The following is a 23,437-nucleotide window of genomic DNA, read 5'->3' on the forward strand; positions in this document are numbered from 1 at the left end:
AAGATCCCTAATAAAAAGGACTCTGGTTTAAATTCGATCTATTCTCTTGTCATTTCCTCCAGCCAATTTCTAATTTTCTGCCAATATTTTTGAGCTTCTGCACAAGACCACCACATATGGAAGAAAGTTTCCTCTTTTTTTTTTTGAATTTCCAGCAGTTTGGACTCATAGTGGGGTGCATCTTCACTAATGTCGAAGGAGGAAGGTGCCACCTATAAAACATTTTATAGGCATTTTCTTTGTACACTACCGATTTTGTGATTTTGTTATTTCTACCCCAGACCTTTTCCCATTCTGTTAAGGTGATATTACGTCCTATGTTCCTACTCCAGGCTATCATGTTCCCTTTAACAATTCCTTCTTCTAATACTACCTCTAATAAATAATTATAAAATTTTGTTATATTTTTTTTGCCTGATCCTAATAAAATTTTATCTAATTGCTGGAGTTTATTATTAATTCTAAATTCTTTCTTGTCCTGTTTGTATCTACTTTGAATTTGAAGATATGCCCACCGATCAATTTTTAATCCCTGATCTTGAAGGTCTTGCCATGATTTCAGATTTTCTTACATATCCAATAGGTCCTTATATTTAATCATTTTCGTAATATCCAAATTATTTGGGTGAATCATTGCCTCCATTGTTGAGATCCAGATTGGTATCTTTAAGTAGTGTTTTTTCCATATTTTCTTCCAATTAGTCAATAATGAATCTTTGATTAGGTGTCTGTGAAAATATTTCTAGCTAGTTTTCCCAATATCACATAAAAAAGCATGCCACCCCCTCTGTAAGTCATGGCCTTCTAAGAATAATATTCTCTTGTTAGTTACATTCACCCATTCCTCCAACCATACTATAGAGGCTGCACTATAATACAACTCCCAATTTGGAAGTGCCAGCCCTCCCCTGCTCTTCATATCCTGAATTGCCTTTAAGTTTATTCTAGGTTTTTTCCCTTGCCAGATGAATTTTGCAGTTATTTTATTAAGTTCTTCAAAAAACTTTTTGTGTACTTTGATTGGAATCATCTGAAATATATAGAGGAATTTTGGAAGAATATTCATTTTAATAGCAGCGATCCTGCCTAATAATGAAAGTTGCAGATTGCCCCATGTTTCTAAATCCTTTTTTTACCTGTTGCATCAATTTATCATAATTATTTTCCTTAAGTATTTTACAATGTGCTGTCAAACATATTCCTAAGTATTTAACTTTCTTTATCACTTGTATTCCCATAACTTCTTTTAGTTCTAATTTCTGTTTTTCTATTAAATTTTTGGTCATTAATTTCATTTTCTTCCTATTAATTTTTAGTCCTGCTACTGCTCCAAATTGTTCTAATTCATTCATCAATTTTTGTCCTCTTTCTATTGGTTCTCCAATGAAAAAAAATCATATCATCTGCAAACGCTTGCAACTTATATTCTTCTTTTTTAACCTCCAATCCTTTTATGTCTGGGTTCTGTCTAATTCGCATTAATAATGCTTCTAATGATAATATGAAGAGGAGGGGTGAGAGTGGGCAGCCCTGTCTGACTCCTTTTTCTATTTTTATTGGGCAGGTATATTTCCTGTTTATTATAGTATTCGCCTGTTGTGTATCATAAATGGTTGTTATAATATTTTCAAATTTGGTGCCTAAATTCATATTATACATTTTTTGGATTAAAAATTGCCAGTTTAAATTATTGAAGGCCTTCTCTGTGTCTAAAAACATAAGTGCAATTTGTTTTTCAGGGTGGGCTTCATAAAATTCTAAAACATCTAATACTATTCTTAAATTATTCCTGATTTGTCTGGTTGGGAGAAATCCGTTTTGGTCTTCATGTATATGTTCATTTAACATTCTTTTTAGTCTACTTGCTATAATAGAAATAAATATTTTGTAATCAGTATTTAGCAAAGAAATCGGCCAAAATTTTTGTATATAGCGGGGATCCGAATCCTTCAGAATCAGCGAAATCAATGCCCCCCTCCATTAATCCAGCATCCTGGCTGCCAATAAGACATCATTAAAAAACTTCCACCATAAGAGGTACTATTTGTTCTGCTATTGCCTTGTACAGCTCCCCTGGGATCCCATCTAGTCTGGGGATTTGTTGTTTTTCTGGTTCTCTATTGCTGATTTCAATTCGAACCAAGTAATGTCTTTGTTTAATTCTTCCATTTCTTCCCCAACTGCTTTATCCTTCATTTCATCTAAACAGTTTCTTATCCTATCTTCATTAACTTCTTCCTTTTTATATAACTCTTCAAAATACTTATGGGCAATTTCTTTTTTCTGTTCTATCCCTTGTTGTATATCCCCCCTTTTCATCTATTAGCTGATAAATCAATCTTTTTTCTTTCCTTTTTTAAAGTCTATATGATAGCCATCTCCCTGGCTTGTTGGCATGCTCAAAATAAGTTTGTCTAATTGTATTCAGATTTATAATCATTCTCTCTTGTTCAATTAAATTCAATTTATGTTTAGTTATTGTTATCTGATTTTGCAATTTTTAATTCTTTGGGGTACTCTGTAGTTGAGTTTCTAGTTCCTTAATTTTTTGTTGTAATTTGTTTTGCTGGGCATATTTTTCTTTATTCCTCTTGACATTATAAAAGATTGTTATACCTCTTATTACTGCCTTCATTGTATCCCAAATGTTTTGTTTTGTAGTTGCTCCATTATCATTTTCCTTTAAAAAATAGTTTAATTACTCCTTAAGTTTGTTAGTATATTCTTTTTCTCTTATTAACTGAGTATTTAACGTCAATCTTTTCTTGGGTTTTTTCCTACCTTTCCATATTATCTGAATTGGATTGTGATTTGCCCATTCATTGGGTAGGATTTCAATCCCTTTTATCTCATTTGCTATTTCCCCATTCATCCATGCCATATCAATTCGTTCCATATTTGATGAGGATTTGAATAGAATGTAAATTGTTTTTTCTCAGGATGTAATCTTCTCCATATATCAATCAAATTTAACTCCTTCATCATTTCCGTGCATATTTGGGAAGCTCTCTTTTTTCCCCTTTATTTCTTCCCCCATTACTGTGGTCTTTTTGATAATCAGCAATAGAATTAAAGTCCCCTATAATACAAATATTTCTTTTTTCCAATCCTACTATTTTCCCATAAAGATGCTTAAAAAACTCTTTTTGATCCCCATTCGGGGCATAGATTACCACTAAGAGAATTGGGATGGCATTAATCCAGATCTTCAAAACCAGAGTTCTTCCCTCAGGATCCAACCATATTAAATCTGCTTTCATATCTTCTTTAACATACACTGCAATCCCTTTCTTTTCCCCCACATCTGCTGATGCGGTGAATAGCTTCCCTAATTTCCGGTGGTAAGGCAAGGACGTGCAGAAGCCCATCCGTGGCTTCAGTTAATTTCTTTTTGCAGTTGGTGCGATCCTTTGAGTGTGCATGAGTCCCGGAGAGATTCATGCCAGTGTGGGGGGAGACTCGAGCTGCAGTATGGGGAAGGCAAGCCCCCTGCAGCAAAGATGAGTCCTTCAGAGCCCAACAAGCAAGAAACAGCTGCCTATCAATGGTGGCTCCAAAGTCTGGACTGCCACCAATGTAAAGAAGTGAGTGAGTGACAGTTTGTGGGATCATTGGTGAAGAGTGTGGCAGAGAAAATTAGTGGTGGAGAGGATGATTGGAATGATATAGACTTTTATAAGGCTGCTACAAGTGTCTTTCTGGAGCCCTAAAAGGAAGCAGCCAAAAAGTGGATGCAAGGCAAGTGAAAGTGAAGGGGCTTGGCAGGACAAAGAAAGATAGAGGACAATAATGAGTAAAAAGGGAAGCTTACAAGGTTGGGAGATACACCACACTGATATTAGAAGGGAATCTAGTGGCTTGAAGGTGACTGGAAGGTATCGGGGATTTGGACTATTTCATTCGATTTTTATGCTGAAAGACTTTATTAAATCGGAGACGGGAAGAAGATCGGAGCCAGTGGAATAGAGACACGGCAGTGCCACAGGCGATACTTAGAAATCCTGAAGTTATTGTAACAATATAACTGATGTAAACCACTTAACTGTCCTTCAGGGAGTATACTGATTTAACTGAGGAGATGGTTCCATTTGAAGAAAATACGGCAAATTGAACTAAGGAATGCTAAGACGAAAAGTAAAAGTGGAAGCTTCTGAATGTGTGGAGATACCGTGTAATTAGAGTCACTACTCAGCATTTCTTACCTGCTCACTGCCAGTGCGTTTGGAGTGTAAGCTCTTAAAACTTAGAGACGGAAAGCTAAAAACTTACTTTAAAACTCCTCCCCCCCCTTCTTTACTCCCTTTTTCCTGTATACATCTGCTCATTTTTCTTTATTCCCCCACCCTCTGGCACTATGATGAACTATTTCTCCTTTTTAAATCTCTCTTTATAATGTTTAAAATATGTATACTGGGGAAAGGAAAATTGATTGTTGTAATTGATTGTTAAATAATCAAATTAACTGATTTAATTGATTTATTAATAATAGGGATAATTATACTTTGATTAGATATATAGGAAAAATAGTAAGAACATTAAGTATTATTTAATTAATAACTATAAAGGATTTTATATATTACAATTTATTGTGTGATCACTCTAAATATTTAGTAATCCACTTGGGGATGAATGTAATACTGTTTATGTTTAAGAATATTTAAAATAAGGTTAGATAATACATATATTTATTTATAATATTTAAATATAGTTGGATTTGGATATAATATTTATATACTTTTTATATTATGTGAAGTTATGTATAGAGGCTGAGCATTGAGGCCTTACAAAATTATATATGTGATTTAGAATTTGGATTTAAAATAATATAGTGATAATATTTTTATCCATAAGAACTTATACTCCAATAATTGGTAAAGAGTACAGATATCCAGAAGATAGATAGATTAAGTAATTAGATACTGGTCAATCCTTATATAGAGATTCTATTACTGAATGTTAATTTGGGATAATATAATTAATATAGTACAACAACAGAAACAAATCTTAAAAGAAATGACTTCCACAACAACTACAATTCTGAAAACTGGAAGAAAGGTCACCACGACATTAACAACCATGTCGGCAACATTTTCACCCATGGCACACAAAAACCATTGAAGAAACATTACCAGTGGAGAAACAAGTTAACATCTCGAATGCCAATATCCAATCAATTCTGCTTACTTTACAGGAATCGATGGTGAAGCTGCAAGGAACAATGATGAAAAACCATAATGAGACGAGAGCAGATATAAATGAATTAAAAGAGGAGATGGGGAAATTAAAAGCAAAAATGAAAGCAGATACCTCCAAAGTAGAGGACAAATTTGGATTATTACAGCAAGCCTTGGAGAAAAATGAAGCAACAATAAAAGAGGTAGAGAAAAGGACAGAACGAACTGAAAGGAAATTAGAAAAGGTAGATGAAGAATTAAATAATGTGAGTAAAGAATGGAGGAAGAAGATGATTATAAAAAACTGGAAAAAGAATTGCAGAATATGCCACAGAAAAAAGATATTAAATTCAAAATGGATATAATTAAACATAAGATAGGTCAGACAGAGAAAGAAGAATTGGCACAAAAAATTAGAAGTGCTAAACAGAACTATTTTGAAGATGCAAACAAACCAGGTAGATGGCTAGCATACAAATTGAGAAAGGAGAAAGAATCTAGGAAAATAGTACAGTTAATAGATGATCAAGGCCAAATGTGTTATGGTAATAAGGAGAAAAAGACAATTATCCAAGACTTTTATGGACAATTATATAAGCAGGAGGATCTTGATGAGGAAATAATTAAGCTTTATTTACAAAATGCTAACCTACCTAAGATATCTGAAGAGACTGAAAAAATGTTAGAAAGCACTATAACAATGATGGAACTAACTGAAGCATTCAATAGGCAGAATAATGGAAAAGCACCAGGCCCAGATGGGCTCCCGGCAGAATTTTATAAAACACTACAAGAATCGTTGAGCACTCCACTGTTAGAAGTCATGAATGAAGTTATGTTAAATAAGAAAATACCTAAAACATGGTCAGAAGCTTATATTACACTTATACCAAAAGAAGGGGCCGATCCATTACAAATTAAGAACTATAGACCTATTTCTTTACTGAATGCAGACTATAAAATTTTTGCTTCCATCTTGGCAGAAAGGCTCAAAAGATACTTAAATAACTTTATTCATCCTGACCAGAATGGATTCCTGCCAAAGAGACAAATTAGGGATAATATGAGGGTAATTCTGGACACCTTGGAATATTACGAGGCTCATCCTGAAAAACAAATGGCTTTGATATTTTTAGATGCCCAAAAGGCATTTGATAATGTGAACTGGAGATTCATGTTTTTGTTATTGAAACAGATGGGCTTTGCTAGAAAATTTATTCAAGCAATAGAAGCCATATATGATAAACAAACGGCAAGAGTAATGATAGAGGGAGATTTTACAGATTCTATTAATATAAGAAAAGGCACAAGACAAGGTTGCCCATTATCACCTTTGTTATTTGTATTGACTTTGGAAGTGCTGAATAGAAACATTAGAAAGGACCCAAATATAAAAGGAATGAAAATTAAGAAGGAGGAATTTAAATTGCAAGCCTTTGCGGATGATTTGGGTTTTTTTTTTTTTGGAAGATCCTCTAGGAACAGCTTTCAAGCTACTGGAAAAGATAGAGATGTATGGTGAGATGGCGGGCTTGAAAATAAACAAAGATAAAACAAAGATCTTGACAAAGAATATGTTATTAAAACAAAGAGATGAACTGGCAGATTTATTGAAAATTCAAGTTACTAATAAGGTTAAATATTTGGGGATACATTTGACGTCAAGATGTACTACATTGAAGGAGAATAACTATATTAAACTTAAACAACAGATAGCATCTGATTTGAAGAAATGGGAAAATCTACAATTTTCATTGATAGGTAGAATTTCAACAATCAAGATGAACATTTTACCCAGAATTTTATATTTGTTCCAAACCATACCAATCAGGCTTGGTAAAGATTACTTTGAAGAATTAAATAAAATTGTGTTGAAGTTTATATGGCAAGGCAAGAAAGCCAGAATAAAATTAAAACTTCTACAAGATGCTAGAATTAGAGGAGGATTTGGCCTTCTGAATTGGGAGTTGTATTACCAAGCTGAAAATTTATTGTGGGTTAAAGAATGGATAACATTAAGAAACCCTTCCGGGTTGCCAGGCTTCGGCGACAGCAGGGATTTGCGTTTCTCTGCGATCCCTGCTGTACTTGCCATCTTGGTGCCTCCAATCCAGACGGATCTTGAGGATAAGGCTGCCCTGTAGAGGCAGCCAAAGATAGGGAGGATCTGGGAAGGGATTTGGGAGTGCCGCAGACCCCCTCCTCACCCAGCTTATCCTCCTTTTCTCAAGGCGGTGCAGCGGCGGTCAGTGATGGCCGCCACAAAGAAGCTGGCAGCTGGAAAAGATTGCGCTGGAGGAAGAAGGAGAAGGAAGATTCAAAAGTGAAAGTGTTGGCTGTGCCAGGAAAATAACAGCTTCTAAAACCCTGGAGTGGAATTGTTTATTGCCTGAAAGATACATTGTATCCCTAAGAAGAGAAGAGCAGCAGAGAAAGCTGCTAAGGGAAACCTTTTTTTTTCTACTTACTCTCCCACCCCACAGAAACATCAAATGCAGAACTGGAAAATGCATTGGGCACCGAAGGTATTTTAATTTGAAAATTATCAGAGAAAGGACTTTGGACTTTGGACTTAACACCCTCAGAAATTGGAAAGCCCGCACTGAAGGTATGGATTTCTGAGTGTTTAAAGGGAAATTGTTGTTGTAAGTGGGGGGAGAGGAAAAAAAAAACTTTTTGGAGCAGAGCTTGAAAAAGGAGGAGACTGCCTAGAATTTTAAAGAAAGATACATTTTAATGGGAACCTTTTGATTAATCAGTAACCCCACAAAGAGAAATTGAAGAAGGTAAAAAAAAAAAAGTATTGAAAGGAACAGTTATTTGGACTTTTTAGTGACTTTGGAATTCTTTTGGAATTACTCTTGATTAAAAATACTTGGGTGGTTGTTTTTGAAGAAATCTTTCTCTTCAGGGTGGCATTGCTTTTGGATGAATTAAAAACTCAATACCAAAAATATAAGAAAGAAGAGCAAGATGGAAAAGATTCTTTGGGCACTCTTTTTCAATTTTTAGAAATGGCGGTACACACTTATGAAAAAATGTCTATGCAGCAGGATGACTGGGACAAAGAAGAAGAAGAAGCCATTTTGGATGAGCAATGGGTTTACTTTGGGGAGGAGGAAGAAGAGGAAAAGAAAAAGGGGATTTTAAGGGTAGAGAAAACAATCCAAAAAGAGAAAAATGAGATGAAAGCTGGATATAAGGTTAGAAAACAACAGAAAGGGAGGAGGAGAGACAAGGGGGTAAAAAAGGCAAGGAGAAAAACAAACAAGTGAGAAAGGAGGGGATGGAAAACCTTAATGCTGGGACGCAAGATTCTAAGAAACAAAATCTATTTAGAGACAATGGGTAAATCTAATTGAAAAAGGGATTCTGGAAGGTACATAAAAGTGTGTTTTTCTATGTGTATTCAGAGTAGAATGTGTATTAGTATGTATGATTTGCTCTTTTATGGTATTTCTGGTGGGTTATAGGCTTACATTTTGTAATTCTAGTCTATTTGCTTTTCTTATAAAGTTTTTTGTGTAATCTTAGAATGTACTAACCAGAATCTCAATATAATTTAAGTGTTATATTAAGTATTGTGAAGTTAGGGGAAAGAGTTAAAGGTGTTACTCCTATTAGTGTACAGGAGAAGTATATTTAAAGAAAAAAGATGAATGGATAACTGTAAAAGAACAGACAAAAAATGTTAAGTACTATGAATTGTATTGAGATAAGATAAACAAAATATAATTAAGAAAAATAAAAGAGGGAAGAAGTTATACAGAAAATTGAAAATGGTAATAGGATATGGATTGACATATAAAGTAAATATTGTTTTTGAATTTGTGTCTGTGTGAAGAGTTTTAACCCGGATTAAGCAGCTTCAGAAATGAGGTTTTTTATGTTCTATGTTATGTATGTTTTGTCTATTGTTTTTTTTTTAAAGGCAAATATTTTGATTAGTAAGAAATGTAATTTGGACAACAGAATGAAAAGGAGAAATTGGGATAGGATATGAAGATGAGCAGATAATGTAAATGCACATTACATTTGGCACGTTTTATTGGTTCTTCCAGAAAGATTTTTTATGTTAATATGCCTTGACTGTTTGTATGTTTTGTAAAATTAATAAAATTTGTTTTTTTTTAAAAAACAAAAAACAAAAATAAGTCAGAGGAAAATATAAGTGTGATGATTGAATAGCAGATAAACTAGAAAAGAAACGTTCTTGAATAAGAGTAAAGAGAAATAATGTGAAATCTGTTAAAGGGAATTTATGTGCCTACATCAAAATGAGATAAATCAGAAAAATGCGATATAAAATGATGTGTTACCTGCTTTGTAAAGATCTATGATGGAAAGCGGTTTTATGTTTTTAGTGTTTAATGATGCTTTGTCTTGTTTGTTTCTTGTTAAAATCAATAAAATTTGTTTAAAAAAAAAAGAAATAGATTGTTGACATTAGAAGGAAATGGCTTATTACTGGGATGGCATGCTTTTCTGTGGTATAAGGGAACTAAAATTGCAGGGCTATTTTAGAAGGCATTATATAAGGTAGTCTTTATGGTTGAGTTGGGAGAAAATTAAGAGAAAAATGTTATTTGAAAAATCCCGGTCTGGTTATTTATCAACTTACTGAAGCCTTTTCTTATCCTATAATATATGAGAAGGAACAAACAGTTAGATATGGGGAAATATTGGATGAAAAGAGTGAACTTAAAACAATGCAAAACTAGAAGAACAAGGCATAAAGATGAATTGGTTTTCATATGCGCAAATACATTCAAGGTATCTTATAGATTCTAAAGTGGAGGGATTTTACATGATAAATTGACAGATTTAGACAGGATCTTGACAGGTACTGATGAAAAAGTGATTAAAAAATTATGCAGTTATTTGTTGGAAATTTTATTAGAGGAACAACAAGTTAAAGAAACGATGATTGTTTGGGGAAGAATTTTGGATATGGGATTGATTTGGAGAAATGGGAAAATTGTGGTCTCAAAATTATAAATGACAATGTCAACAGCTTATAAAGAAAACTTGTATAAGATGTTTTACAGGTGGCATTTTCCCCGACAAGAATTGCAAGAATGTTTAAGAACAAATCTGAAAAGTGCTGGAAATGTCATCAGATACCTGGCTCATACTACCATATGTGGTGGACTTGTGAGGACGCTAGAAAATATTGGACTAAGATTCACATATGGTTGGAAAAAATGACAAAGACACATATAGACTTGAAACCAGAGATTTTTTTTATTGGGAATCTTACCTGATATATATAATAAAAATTTGAAGTATTTGATTGTAAATATATTAACAGCAGCTAGGATTGCTAAAAACTGGAAGAGTGAGAAAACTCCATCAGAGGAAGAAATTATTAAGAAAATATTGGATTGTGCTGAAATGAGTAAATTGACATTTGAAATTAGAGAACAAGAAGATAAACAATTCTATGAAGTGTGGGATCTTTTTTATCAATGGTTAGATAATAAAACATAATAATAGAATATTCAGATTTAGCATTAAAAAAATTTCCTTTTTTTTCTTGATATTATCTTTATAAAATATTATCAAGATAGATTTGGTATGATCTTATGATTGATTGCAAAATAAATTAAGTAAACTATAGTTATCTCGTTAAAATATGAATTAACAAAAATATAGATAAATGGTTTTTTTTTAGTGATATTAGGTTATACAATTATTGAGTGATAATATGAGCTATTATGTAATATAATTATATTAGTGACTAGGAAATGGATTCAGAAAAAAAAGGTGGTAAACCAATCGATGCACTGTTTGTAAATTTATGAAGAAGGATGATATTTTTATGTTTTATGTGGTATGTCTATGTTTGTTGTTTTGTTGTTAAAATAAAAAAAAAATTAAAAAAGAAAAGAAAAAAAAAGAATGGAGGACTCACTGGTCTACCTAGAGATGGATAAGGCTGCTACATACTTGAGATTCCAAAATATAGTGGAATCAAAAGAAGAATACTTGGAACAACTAATGGCGGGAATATTGGCTGGACTATTGGAAAAGGATAAAGATGACATCTTGAGGGAGTTTGAGGAAGTTTACAGGGTTAGCACTAATTATTTGAGATGCCACAAATGCCCAAGAGAAGTCCATATACGATTTGTGAGAAGGAGTGTCCAGGATATCATATATAGGATGTCAAGAGATGAATCAATCACATATAAAGGCAAAGAAGTCTTGGTTCTCAAACAAATACCAAGAAGAGTAAGGGAACAAAGACAAGATTATAAATTCTTAGCAGCTTACCTAAATCAGAAAAGAATCGTATTTAAATGGCTAATCCCAGAGGGGATGTTAGTTTCTTGGGACGAGAGGAAAATCAAAATACACTCTATGGAAAAGGCCCAGGAATTTTATGAATGGTTGGTAGGCCCGGAAGACCAGAGCAGTGAAGATGAACTAGAAATGAACTCCCAGGAAGATCAAGGCTATCATAAGAACAGAGATGGAACTTTAGGAAATCAAGGAAATACTCAATTACAACAGGAGAGAGAAGAAAGTAGGACACATCTTCAGGCACAAGGAGAGACTGGAGCCGTTACAAGACAAACAGCAAAACAGAACTAATTAAATGGAAGAAAAAAAACTACTATCTAGTAATATAAATGGTTTAAGCTCGACGATAAAAAGGAAAAGGATAATAGCCAAATTAATCAAACAAAATGCTGATATAGTATGTCTACAAGAAACTCATATAAAGAAATCAGATGAAAAATACTTAGAATGTCCGAAACCCTCCCTTGTTTCTTGGTGAGTAAAGGCAATGAGGGAAAATGACTTGAAGATTGTATAATAATAAAGTAGAATTAATTCACCCAGGCGCACTTCTTGTCTGATCTACCTTGCAAGCAGTAGACAAAAGGAAGTGAACAAACAAGAGAATTCCCTAATAATATCTGCTACTGAAAAAAGAGTGGGAAATTCTCATGTTGCTTCTGAAACTGATCTTACTCTTTCATCTAAGCAACCAGTATCTGGTTGACAATCCATCAAATAATAATAATTTAATAATAATAATTCAAAATCTGAAAATTGAAGTGGAAAAGTATGTCATAACTAGTCAGTGGTAGTCCAGGCATTTACCAGGATATTTGACTCAGTAAACAATTTTTGATGGCACTTAGAAAATCTGCACATTGATAATGTTTCCATCTGTCAATGGCACCATATTACCTACATCCCACACACAGACCATGCCAATACATTACAACAGTCTAGGTTCTTGGAAAAATGAAGACCGGCACCAGTTAAAATCGGGATGCTCTGGTTTCATTGTGATGTATATAGTAATAGTAATAGATAAAAAGGTAAAGTTTCCCCTCACACATACATGCTAATCATTTCTGGCTCTAGGGGGTGGTGTTCATCTCCATTACAAAGCCGGAGAGCCAGTGCTGTCCAAAGACATCTCCGTGGTCATGTGGCTGGCATGACTAAATGCTGAAGGCACACAGAATGCTGTTAACTTCCCACCAAATTTGTTCCTGTTTTTCTACTTGCATTTTTACTTTACTTTGCTTTTGAACTGCTAGGTTGGCAGAAGCTGGGACAAGTAATGGGAGCTCAATCCGTTACATGGCGCTAGAGATTCAAACCGCTGAACTGCCAACCTTTCTGATTGACAATCTCAGTGTCTTAGCCACTGAACCACCACATCCCTCTAATAGAAATAATGCCCTGTTATTCCTGATTTTCAAATTTTTGGGAAGCTCAATTAACAAGGAGAAGTGAGTCATTTTAAAGATTTCAAAATGGCAAAGGAATGTCATGGGGAAACCAAGTTGCAGAACATCATTAAGAAAAAAAAGAACGAAAATAGTGAGGATCATAGCAGTTTCAATTGGCAAAAATACACTATTTCTCTGGCCCCAATGGTTTGATGGACAAGAAGATCAGGATCTCTTTTCACATTTGAGAAGAATTTTGAAGTGTAAGTGTCACAAATACAAATTTCTCCATTTTTTCCTCTTGTTTTTGATTGCTTCCCTTTCTACTTCATCTCATTGTGTCTCTGATGGCACAGAAGTAGACAGCAGAGTCCTTTCTGGTGACTGACATCTTTCTCTAAATTGAAAGTTCCATTTCTCTTTCCTTCATGGAGAGTAGGACTTGGGCTTCATTGTCCTTCTCAGTCAACAAGAGCTTCAGAGATTGACCAGGTTGCTGAATGTACCAGTATGTGTAAGAGGAACTAATAAACTCTGTTTCATAGGAATAATATGTAGAGAGAAGATGTCTTTCAGAAGCAAACAGAATGCCAGATATTTGCTTCACCAACTGTCCTGTGCTTCCTCCTGGATATAGAATAATAGAGAAGACATGAAGTTAGCTGGAGAGGTAGGTCTTTCTCCTACTTTTCAGAAACAAACTTGTGCTGCTTGGACTTATTTTCTTACTGTCTGCACACACCAGTGCTAATTCTGAGATCCAACCTGCACAAATCCCTTCATGATTTTACATTATTTGCCTGATGCCCACCACCAAACACACTGAACATGCACACTCAATCTTCTTTTCAACTAAATACACCTATTCTTGTGTATTCCTTGTGAATGTTTTACTGCCAATTTTCAGAATCTTCCAGAGGATCCTGTTCTATCTGTTTTAAGGAAGCTAAACACAACTTACATCTGAAATATGTATCCAGGTTGTGAAAATCAAGGCCCATGGGCTGGAACAGGCCTATGGGGTACTTAATCTTGTTGTGGCCTGTTGGCCGCTGGCTCCTCTAGTAGCTGAATCAGAGGAGGAGGTGTAGGAGTCAAGATCAGCATCAGAGCAACCTGGAAGCTCTGAAGGGAGGAGGGAATGGAGCTGGCGGAGAGGGAGACAAAGGTGGATCCTGGGCCATCCATCAGCCTTCAGATGGAGAGTCATCCCAGGTGTGGAGGTGGTTGATGAAGAAAAGGAGAAACAGATGGATACAATGCCTGACATGTGGCTGCACAAATGGCAGAGAAGAGAGCAGTGGAAATCCGTGGGCCAATCCTGGGGAAAGAAGAGACAGCACTGCTAGCTCTGGGGATAAAAGGCAGGGGGAGGACATGAATAAGTGGGAGACAACTATTCATCTTCTGGCTGGGTGGACTTGTTAGCCTGCAAGAGGAACTTGTTGCCAGGGCTGCCGGCATTCCTAATAAAGAAAACTTTTGAGTTCATATCAGAGAGTTTGTCCTGTTTGAGGAGCAGGGTCAGAATAAATCTACCCTGGAAATAGTGAAGAACTAGCCTGTGGTACCTCTTCCAGAAAAAAGTTTGACAGAGCACTCAAGCCAGCACAGGTGCCCCTTACATGAGTGATGTCAAGCTGGCCACACCCACATCCCCCCCTGAGGTAAAACACAACCCTGTTGTGGCCCTCAATGAAATCGAGTTTGACACCCCTGCAGGTGAAACATTATGAAGAAATAAATACTAACTTAAATGTGAGATGAGGAGGAGGAGGAGGAGGAGAGGCTACAGGAACATTTTTCAAGATAAATAATAGGGTAATATCCCCAAAATATTATATGGAGGATTTCGAAGCAACTCACCTTCAGAATTTCTCTGCCAATCTTGATGTGCCTTGCAAATGAAGGCCAACACCTAATGATGTGGCAGCTGTGATTTAACATTGTTATATATCTAATAAGAATAATAAGGGTTTAGTAAAATTGTACGTTTCCTGACTCAAGTTTCTGCGAGGCTCAGTCAAAAATCTAAAACACTTGAAACTAAGACTTCAATAGTCAAAAGCAGGGGTCTTCAAACTGACAGCTTTAAGACTTGTGGACTTCAACTCCCAGAATTCCTCCTCCAATCATGTTAGCTCAGGAATTCTGGGAGTTGAAGTCCGCAAGTCTTAAACTTGCCAAATTTGAAGGCCCTTGGTTAAAAGAAATAATGTGGAGAAAGAGAATTGCAACATCTCAGAAACGAGAAAGGAAGAAAAGATTGAGCATTTTAGTTTCTGCTCAATTGGCCAAAAATGCGGGGGGGACAGTTTCCCTCTTTGGCCCTGATGGTATTATGGACAAGGAAATCAGGAGCTATTTTCAGTCTTGAAAAGAAGTTTGGAGTGCAAGGGCACCAATGACAAAATTTCCCTGTCTCTTCTTAATTCTTTTATTCCTGTTTTTGAGTGGCCCACCTTCTGCTTCCTGTCACTGTGTCTCTTGCAATGCACAGAAGTAGACAGCAGAGTCCTTCAACTGGATGGCTGTTTTCTGCATGTTGAAAGTCCCTTTTTGCTTGTTGTCATGGGGAATGTGAGTAGCTTGGAATCCTTGAGCTTGTTGAGCTTGTTTTGAATAAGATGCCAAAAGGGATTCTGGGGGTTGATCAGAAGGCTGAATGTACCAGAATAAGTAATGTGTGTCTCTAAACTGTGCTTCATAAGAACAATTGAGAGAGACAAGTTGTCCCTCAGTAACAGTCATAATGCCAGTTGTTTGCTTCACAGATTGTCCTGTGCTTCCTCCTGGACAGAAGATAATGGAGAAGGTATGAAGCTCACTAAAGAAGTTAAAGACGGCATGAAGCTAGCTAAAGACTATTTTCCCTATTTCAGAAACAATCTTGCTGCTATTTGGACTATTTTCTTGCTGTGTCAAAACTAATTATGCTAATTATGAGGGTTACCATGGACAAATTCCTTCCTGGTTTATATTCTTTCTACCATGCTCACTATCAAACATATTGAGCATTTAAACAAATGACCCATTTTTCCAGTTAAATACTTCCGTCCATGTTCTTGCAATATTTCTGTATTTTCCAGACATTTTCCAGGAGATCTTACTCTACCTCATTTCAAGGAATCTAAACAACCAAATATAGACCTAGCCAAAACCTATAGTTCAACATTGTGAGGAAATATGTGGTGGACATATCAAAAAGTGAAAAAAACTATTGGACAAAAATACTTACATGGCTGGAAAATAATATAAAACAGCATATTGATTTGAAACCAGAGACATTTTTGTTGGGCATTCTACCCAACAAGTATAATAAAGGGAATGCATATTTGGTTTACATGGGTTGACCACAGCTAGAATTATATTTGCACAGCAATTGAAAAGTGAAGAGATCCCAACAGATGAAAATGTGATTAAAAAAAATATTAGGATATACAAAAAAATACACTTATAATTAAGGAAAAGAAAGATACTGAATATTATTTTTTACTTGGGACTTATTTTATCAATGGTTAGCTGATAAAAACAGGAGCTAGAAATAGGGAACTATATGGAAGGATCAGTGGTATAAGGAAGGTATGTTAAATTGGTTAAACAAATATTATTATTAATAATAATATTATTATAATTGATACTAATGAAATGAATACTGCTGTAAACACTTCGTCTATTATTTTGTAAAATGTCTTGTACCCAGACAACCCACTGTTCAACTGAAACTGGATTTTTTTATGTTATAAAATAAAATAATAATAAACTTAAAAAAAAACATTGTGAGGAAATAAATACTTACTTAAAAATGAGATGATGGTGATGATAAAAAGCCACATTTTTCCAAGTGAAGAATGGGGTTATATATATATTTGGAGGATTTCAAAGCTGGTGTAGCCACCTTCAGAGTTTCCTTGCCAATTTTGCTGTCGAAGGGATGCAAAATTTCACTTCAGAAAGAAAGAGATGAGCTTCTCATATGTAAATTTGGTGGCAAAGGAAAGAAAAACCACAGGATATGGTTCACGGAGCATATGTGCTACCAAGGATATCATATGTGTCACCTGGTAAAACTCATGTTGTCTCAAGATTGCCACCATGTGTTTAAAATGAGCTGTAAGAAAGCAGTTTGGTTGAAGGAAGGATCCCAGTGCTGAAGGTGATTTCTGAAAGAAAAAATTATTGTTGGCCAAGTGAACGGAGAGGAAACTGTGAGGATAAATATACATGAGAGAGAGAGAGAGATCTTCAAAATATGAAATGTGTCTGAAAGACTCACCATTGTTAAGTTAATCAATTGACAATTACATAATTCCCCTGTCTTTGCTCTTAATACTTTTTCTCCTGTTTTGATTGGCTGTCCTTCTGCTTCCTGTCACCATGTCTCTTGAAATGCACAGAAGTAGACAGCAGAGTCCTTCAACTGGATGGCTTGTTTTTGCATGTTAAAAGTCCCTTTTTGGTTGTTTTTATGGTGAGTAGCCTGAAAGTCTTCATGTCAATTTCATTCAACAAGGTCTCTAGAAGCTGACCAGGATGCTGAATGTACCAGAATGGGAAATTTATGCCACTGAATTGTGTTTCATAGGCACATCTGAGAAACAGAGATTGTCCTTCTGTAACAATCACAATGCCAGATGTTTGGTCCACTGACTGTCCTGTGCTTCCTCCTGGAAAGAAGATAAATGCAGAAGGCATAAGCTGAGTTGAAGTAGTAGTTCTTCTCCCTCTTTTCAGAAAGTACCATAGTGATGCTTGGACCTACTTTCTTTGCAAATATTATGTACAAATTCCTTCTCAGATTCCTTCTCCATCATTCCCATCACTAAGCACACTCAACAAACATACACATGTTCTTCATTCCAGCTGATTACATCTGTTCTTGTAATTCCTTGCAAATAATTTTTTATTGATTTCCAAGAAATCATCTGAAACATCTACCTGATTTGAAGGAACCTAAACAACTGAAGATATGCCCAACCAAATGCAAGGAAATAAATACTTAATAACTTTTCAGAAACAGCCTTGCTGCTTTGACTTATTTTCTTGGTGTTTGCAAACATTTATAATTTTTATAATTATAATTTTTATAAGGGCTGCACTGGACAAATCCCATCCTGCCCAGTGAGGCTGAAACCGCATTAGTTCAAGGCATCACCCATGTGTCCAAGATTCATTGGTTCTTTCAAAACCAATGAATAGGGAAGTCTAATGAATGGGACAAATATTCAAAGGAGTCTAACCAGTGGTGGGATTCAATTTTTTTTACTACTAGTTCTGTGGGCATGGCTTGGTGGGCATGACAGGGGAAGGTTACTGCAAATCCCCATTCCCTTCCCACCCCAATAACCTGCTTTCCAGCTCCATTCTCCTGTGAAGAGCAACAAAAGAAGATCCAGCCAATCAGCTGGGACTTGGGAGGTAGAGAATAGATGGGGGTGGGCCCAGTCAGAGGTGGTATTTGCCGGTTTTCCAAACTACTCAAAATTTTGTCTACCTGTTTTCCAGAACTGGTCAGAACCTGCTGAATACCACCTCTGAGTCTAACATTATGAGAAAATAAATACTTAAACCTGAGATGATGATGAATAGGATGGACCACAACCACATTTTCCAGATGAAGAATGGGCATAATAACCCAAAAAGTTACTCTGGAGGATTTCAAGTCTGGTGTATCAAAGGCACTATACAGCTCATTTCCTTCACAAAGAAATTGGCTTCTAATATATAAATTTGGTAGTAAAAGGAAGACAAACCACAGGATATGGTTCACAGAACATACATGCTAAAGAGAATATCATATGTGTCATGTGATAAGACTCATGTTGTCTCAAGATTGCCACTGTGTGTTTTAAAGCAGGTGTAAGAAAGTAGCTAGGTTGAAGGAAGGATCCCAGAATTGTAGATGATTTTTGAAACAGGCATTATTAGCCAGCTGAAAGGAGAGGCTTTGGGAGATTAATAGAGGAGAGAGGGAGAGAGAGGGGACAGAGGAGAGGGAGGGGAGAAAGGGAGAATGGGAGAATGGGAGAGAGGAGAGGGAGGGAGAAGAGTGGAAAGAGGAGAGGGAGAAAGGAGAGAGAGGGAGAGATCTGCATAAAATCAAATGTGAATTGAAGAGTTATGTTTGAGTCTGAAAGAGTTAAAATGGAAAGCTGAATCCTGAGGTTTTACGCTTTAATATTTTATTTGTACAATCCTTCAGTGAGGGTAATAGACAGTTTATAAATTTGATAAATAAATAAATGTTCAAAGATAGACAATTGGCAATGCTATCACCTAAAGGATATGAAATGGATGGGATTCTGCTGGTTTGGACTGGTTCAGGTGAAACCCTATCTCGGAAGATCAGTTGGGAGTGAATCAGTTCACTCAGATGATCATGTGGGCCCACTCATCTGCCCTGAGTTGTAGTGACCTTCATCATCCCAGCTGATTAGCGCGGAAGAGCAGATTGCTGCTCCTCAGCTGTGTTACTTCCCCGAAGTAACATAGCAGATAAGAATTTTAGCATTGCTGTTCACATGCATGCAGCACGCATCAGCCGCGTGTGCACACCAAGCACACAATCACTGAACTGGTTGTCATACTGGCAGCATCCCACCTCCTGATATGAAAGCATTCTTACAGAATACAAATAACAGAGTTGGAAGAGACCTTGGAGGTCTTCTAGTCCAACCCCCTGCTCTGCAGGAAACTCTGTAACATTTCAGACAAATGGTTGTCCAATCTCTTCTTTAAAACTTCCAGTGTTGGAGCATTTACAACTTCTGGAGGCTGGTTACTTTGTAGCAGCTGGTTTATTTGTTGCTGTTGCTGCTCCACCAAATGCTGCAGTTGAGTTGAATCCATCTCGGTTTGAAGATGGTTTGTTTGGGCTTGGAAGCAAAAATGTTATGTCTCACCTATATTCATAGATGAGAAGACAAGGTTTCAGAATTCAAAATATTCAAGCAGAAACAAAACCGGATTCAAAAGGGTTAAATTAGCACAGTTTTCCAGTCCTTGGCAGACTTCCCAGAACCTGTCAGGCTAATCGGAATTGTCCATAAATCACGAGGCCCCTCCAAATGTATTCTTTCAACTCATTAAACACTTTGCTTCCAAGCAAAGCTTGAGAGTCAGCACGCCTCTTTAAATAACCTGGATAGGCATGTCAGTCTCTCCAATCAATGTTTGGCCTGATGCCTCCCTTCAGATTGATGTTTCCTGGTTCTCCTAGTTCTGGTGTCAATCCACGATCTGTCAGTTTCCTCACTGGAAACTTCTGTCTCATTTTGTTGATCATTTGCTGGCATGAACGAAGTCGAAGGTTCGGGGGAGGATTGTCTCTGCGACAATCTCTCATCCTCCTGGCTCACATCTGTGTCCTCTGATAATTCAGACTCCACATTCACAGCAGGCTCCAACCTTCCATCGTCAGAGTCATCAGAGTCAAAACTCCCAGCAGGATCGATCCTTCCAGTCACAACATATATATGTGTGTGTGTGTGTGTGTGTGTGTGTGTGTATTGCAGAAAGTACGATTTCAGAAACATAGCGGTCAATGCCTGGAATGCACTACCTGACTCTGTAGTTACATCCTCGAACCCCCACTCCTTTAACCTCAAACTATCCACTATTGACCTCACCCCATTCCTAAGAAGTCTGTAAGGGGCGTGCATAAGTGCACCATTGTGCCTCCCATCCCTGTCCTATTGTCCCCATTTAATTATACCTATTTTCTGTATTCTTACTTATGTTTATACTTATATCTATTATTTTGTAAGCAATTGACAAATCAAATAACTAAATAAATAAAAATAAAATCTGCATTCCCCTCTGCTCCTCTGATGACCTGGGATGTGGCACAAAAGCAACAAAATAACAAAAGTAGGTAAAGTCCCTTTAATACCTCCAACTTGGTCCCCAATGTCCAGTTATCATCGGCTGGAGAAAAAACTTTGCCAAGAACAGTTTTTAAAGAGAAGAAATTCAATCTGAACCCATTATAAATAAAAACCAACACAAACCACGCTGCATCAATTAATGAGACAGGGCAGGATAAGGAATTGCAGACTTGAAAAGATAATGAAACACACACAGCTGGGAGGATGCCGGAACCCAGATAAGACTTGACAAACAAAGATAATTCACACTTTGCTTCCAGCAAGGTGATGTGCACAAATGCCCTTTTTAAATCCTATTTTCCCAGCTGCAGTTAATGAAGATAATCAGGACCCTTTTCTCCCGCATAACCCACATAACACATGTTGCTCCCTTCTCTGTTCCCCCTTGCATTCCCTAGGATGAAGAGGAGGTGGCCCTGGGTCTTCCCCTGAAAGCCCAGCTGGACTGTGCCCTTCTCCAGTTTCTTCCACAGCCACAGGAGCCACACTCCCACTTCCTGTGAGCTGCTCAACCTCCTCCTTGGAATCAGATTCCAACAGTGGCATGACAGCTATGCTTTTTGGAATGACTGCTTAACATGGCAACATATTTTCTATACTAAAATCTTTCTGGCATTCAGAGGTCCATCATTATCAAGAGAAGTTTCCCCTTATCCTTTCAAAAGGAGAATATTTGCAAAAATAGTGGCAGGTGGACATATTATAGTCTCCCTCTTTTCAGAAGCAACTTTGCTGCTACTTGGACCTACTTTCTTGTTATTTTTCAAACATCAGTTGTAATTATGAGGACTACCTTATATAAATTCCTTTCCAGTTTTATATTCTTTCCATCATGCCCCTCACCAAATGCAGAGAGAGGGGGGAGGGAGAGGGAAGGAGGGAAAGGGAGAGGGAAGGAGGGAGAGGGAGAGGGAGAAATCATATACAGTATAATTTCAACTGAATACTTCAGTTCTTGTCATTCCATGAGATAATTTACTGCCAATTTCTAGGAAAACTTCCAAGGGATTGACTTGATTTGAGCCACTTAAATAATTGAAGACATGCCCAGCTAGAACCTATAGTCTATCATTGTTAGGAAGTAAATACATACTTAGAAGTGAGATGATGATCATGATGAGGAAGAAGAAGAAGAAGAAGAAGAAGAAGAAGAAGAAGAAGAAGAAGAAGAAGAAGGAGGAGGAGGAGGAGGAGGAGGAGGAGGAGGAGGAGGAGGAGGAGGAGGAGGAGGAGGAGGAGGAGGAGGAGGAGGAGGAGGAGGAGGAGGAGGAGAGCTACATTTTTTTCAGATTAAGAATTTGGGTATTAAGCCCCCCTAAAATAATCTTTGGAGACCTTCAAAATTGGTGTAGTCACCTTCAGAGGTTTTGCTACCACCTTGCTTCAACAGATATTTAGAAGCTATATATTTTTTTCCTTTCACAAAGGAATTGTCTTCTAAAATGTAAATTTGGTGGTAAAAGGAAGGCAAACCACAAGAAATGGTTCAGAGACCATATCTGCTACAGAAGAACTTCTGTGTCCCCTGGTGAAACTCAAGTTGTCCCAAGGATGCCACCATGTGTTTTAAAGTAGACATAATAAAATAGTTTAGTTGAAGGAAGTATCCCCGTATTAAAGGTGATTTTTGAAAGAACAATGTATAATTGGACTGGTGAATGGAGAAGAAACTTGGAGGATAAATAGAAGAGAGAGAGACAGAAAGATAGAGAGATAATCTTCATATGAAACGTGAGTTGGAATCATTTTAGAGTCTGAAAGGGTTAAAAATGGAAAGATGAATCCCAGTATTGAATGGACAACTCACAATGGTAGAACCTAAATGACATGAAAGGCCTCTTTCCATGACTATGGAGATAAGTGGTTCCAAGTGGTTAGATAACCTTATCAGATATTTTCCCAGGTGATCCTTCTTCTTGGGATCAGACACTGATATTAAGCTAACCCCATTTCCTAAATTTTCCTTCCATTGCGAGGTTGACCTGGATTATGTCCAACTACATTCATGGACTCTAATCTCAAAGGAACTATTGGAATTTTCATTTCTGAGCTCACCTTCTTTGTTTTTCTCCCCCTTTGTGCCTTTTTGTTGGCTTCTCATCTACTTTGTCTCACTGTGTCTCTGAAGGCACAAAAGTAGACAGCAGAGTCTTTCAATTGGATGGTTGGTTTCTGCATATTGAAAGTCCCATTTTTTCTATTTTCATTGGGACTGTGAGTAGCTTGGAATCCTTGAGCTATTTTCAAATGTGAATCCAGAAGATGTTTTGGAGGCTGATCGGGAGACTGAATGTACCAGAATGGGTAATGTGTGCCAGTAAACCCTGCTTCATAAGAACAATGGAGATAAACAGGTTGTCCTTCAGTAACAGTCAAAATGCCAGTTGTTTGCTTCACTGACTGTCCTGTACTTCCTCCTGGACAGAAAATAATAGAGAATTCATAAGGTTAGTTGGAGAAGTAGACATATATGTCCTTTTCCCTCTTTTCAGAAGCAATCTTGCTGCTGGTTGGACCTACTCTCTTGTTATTTTTCAAACATCAGTTGTAATTATGAGGGCTATCCTGTATAAATTCCTTCCCAGTTGTATATTCTTTCCATTAGGCACTTCACCAAACACACACACTGGGGTGGGGGGAGGGAGGGAGAGGGAGAGGGATATTTCATTCCGACTGAACA

The 23,437-nt window shown here is 36.7% G+C and overlaps 1 long non-coding RNA gene across 1 annotated transcript; it reads right to left on the reverse strand.

Annotated features, from left to right (window-relative positions):
* Positions 1–10,399: 10,399 nt before the first annotated feature.
* Positions 10,400–17,007, reverse strand: LOC148124346 (uncharacterized). Its single transcript, XR_015740392.1, has 4 exons — positions 16,933–17,007; positions 16,671–16,794; positions 15,334–15,513; positions 10,400–13,498 (listed from the first exon to the last, which is right to left on the reverse strand). It is a non-coding gene; the product is annotated as an uncharacterized LOC148124346 (long non-coding RNA).
* Positions 17,008–23,437: the final 6,430 nt, after the last annotated feature.

Source organism: Pseudonaja textilis, chromosome Z, assembly GCF_049901715.1.
Source record: "Pseudonaja textilis isolate UNSWEBS1 chromosome Z, rPseTex1.2, whole genome shotgun sequence".
In the NCBI taxonomy this organism is placed as follows: domain Eukaryota; kingdom Metazoa; phylum Chordata; class Lepidosauria; order Squamata; family Elapidae; genus Pseudonaja; species Pseudonaja textilis.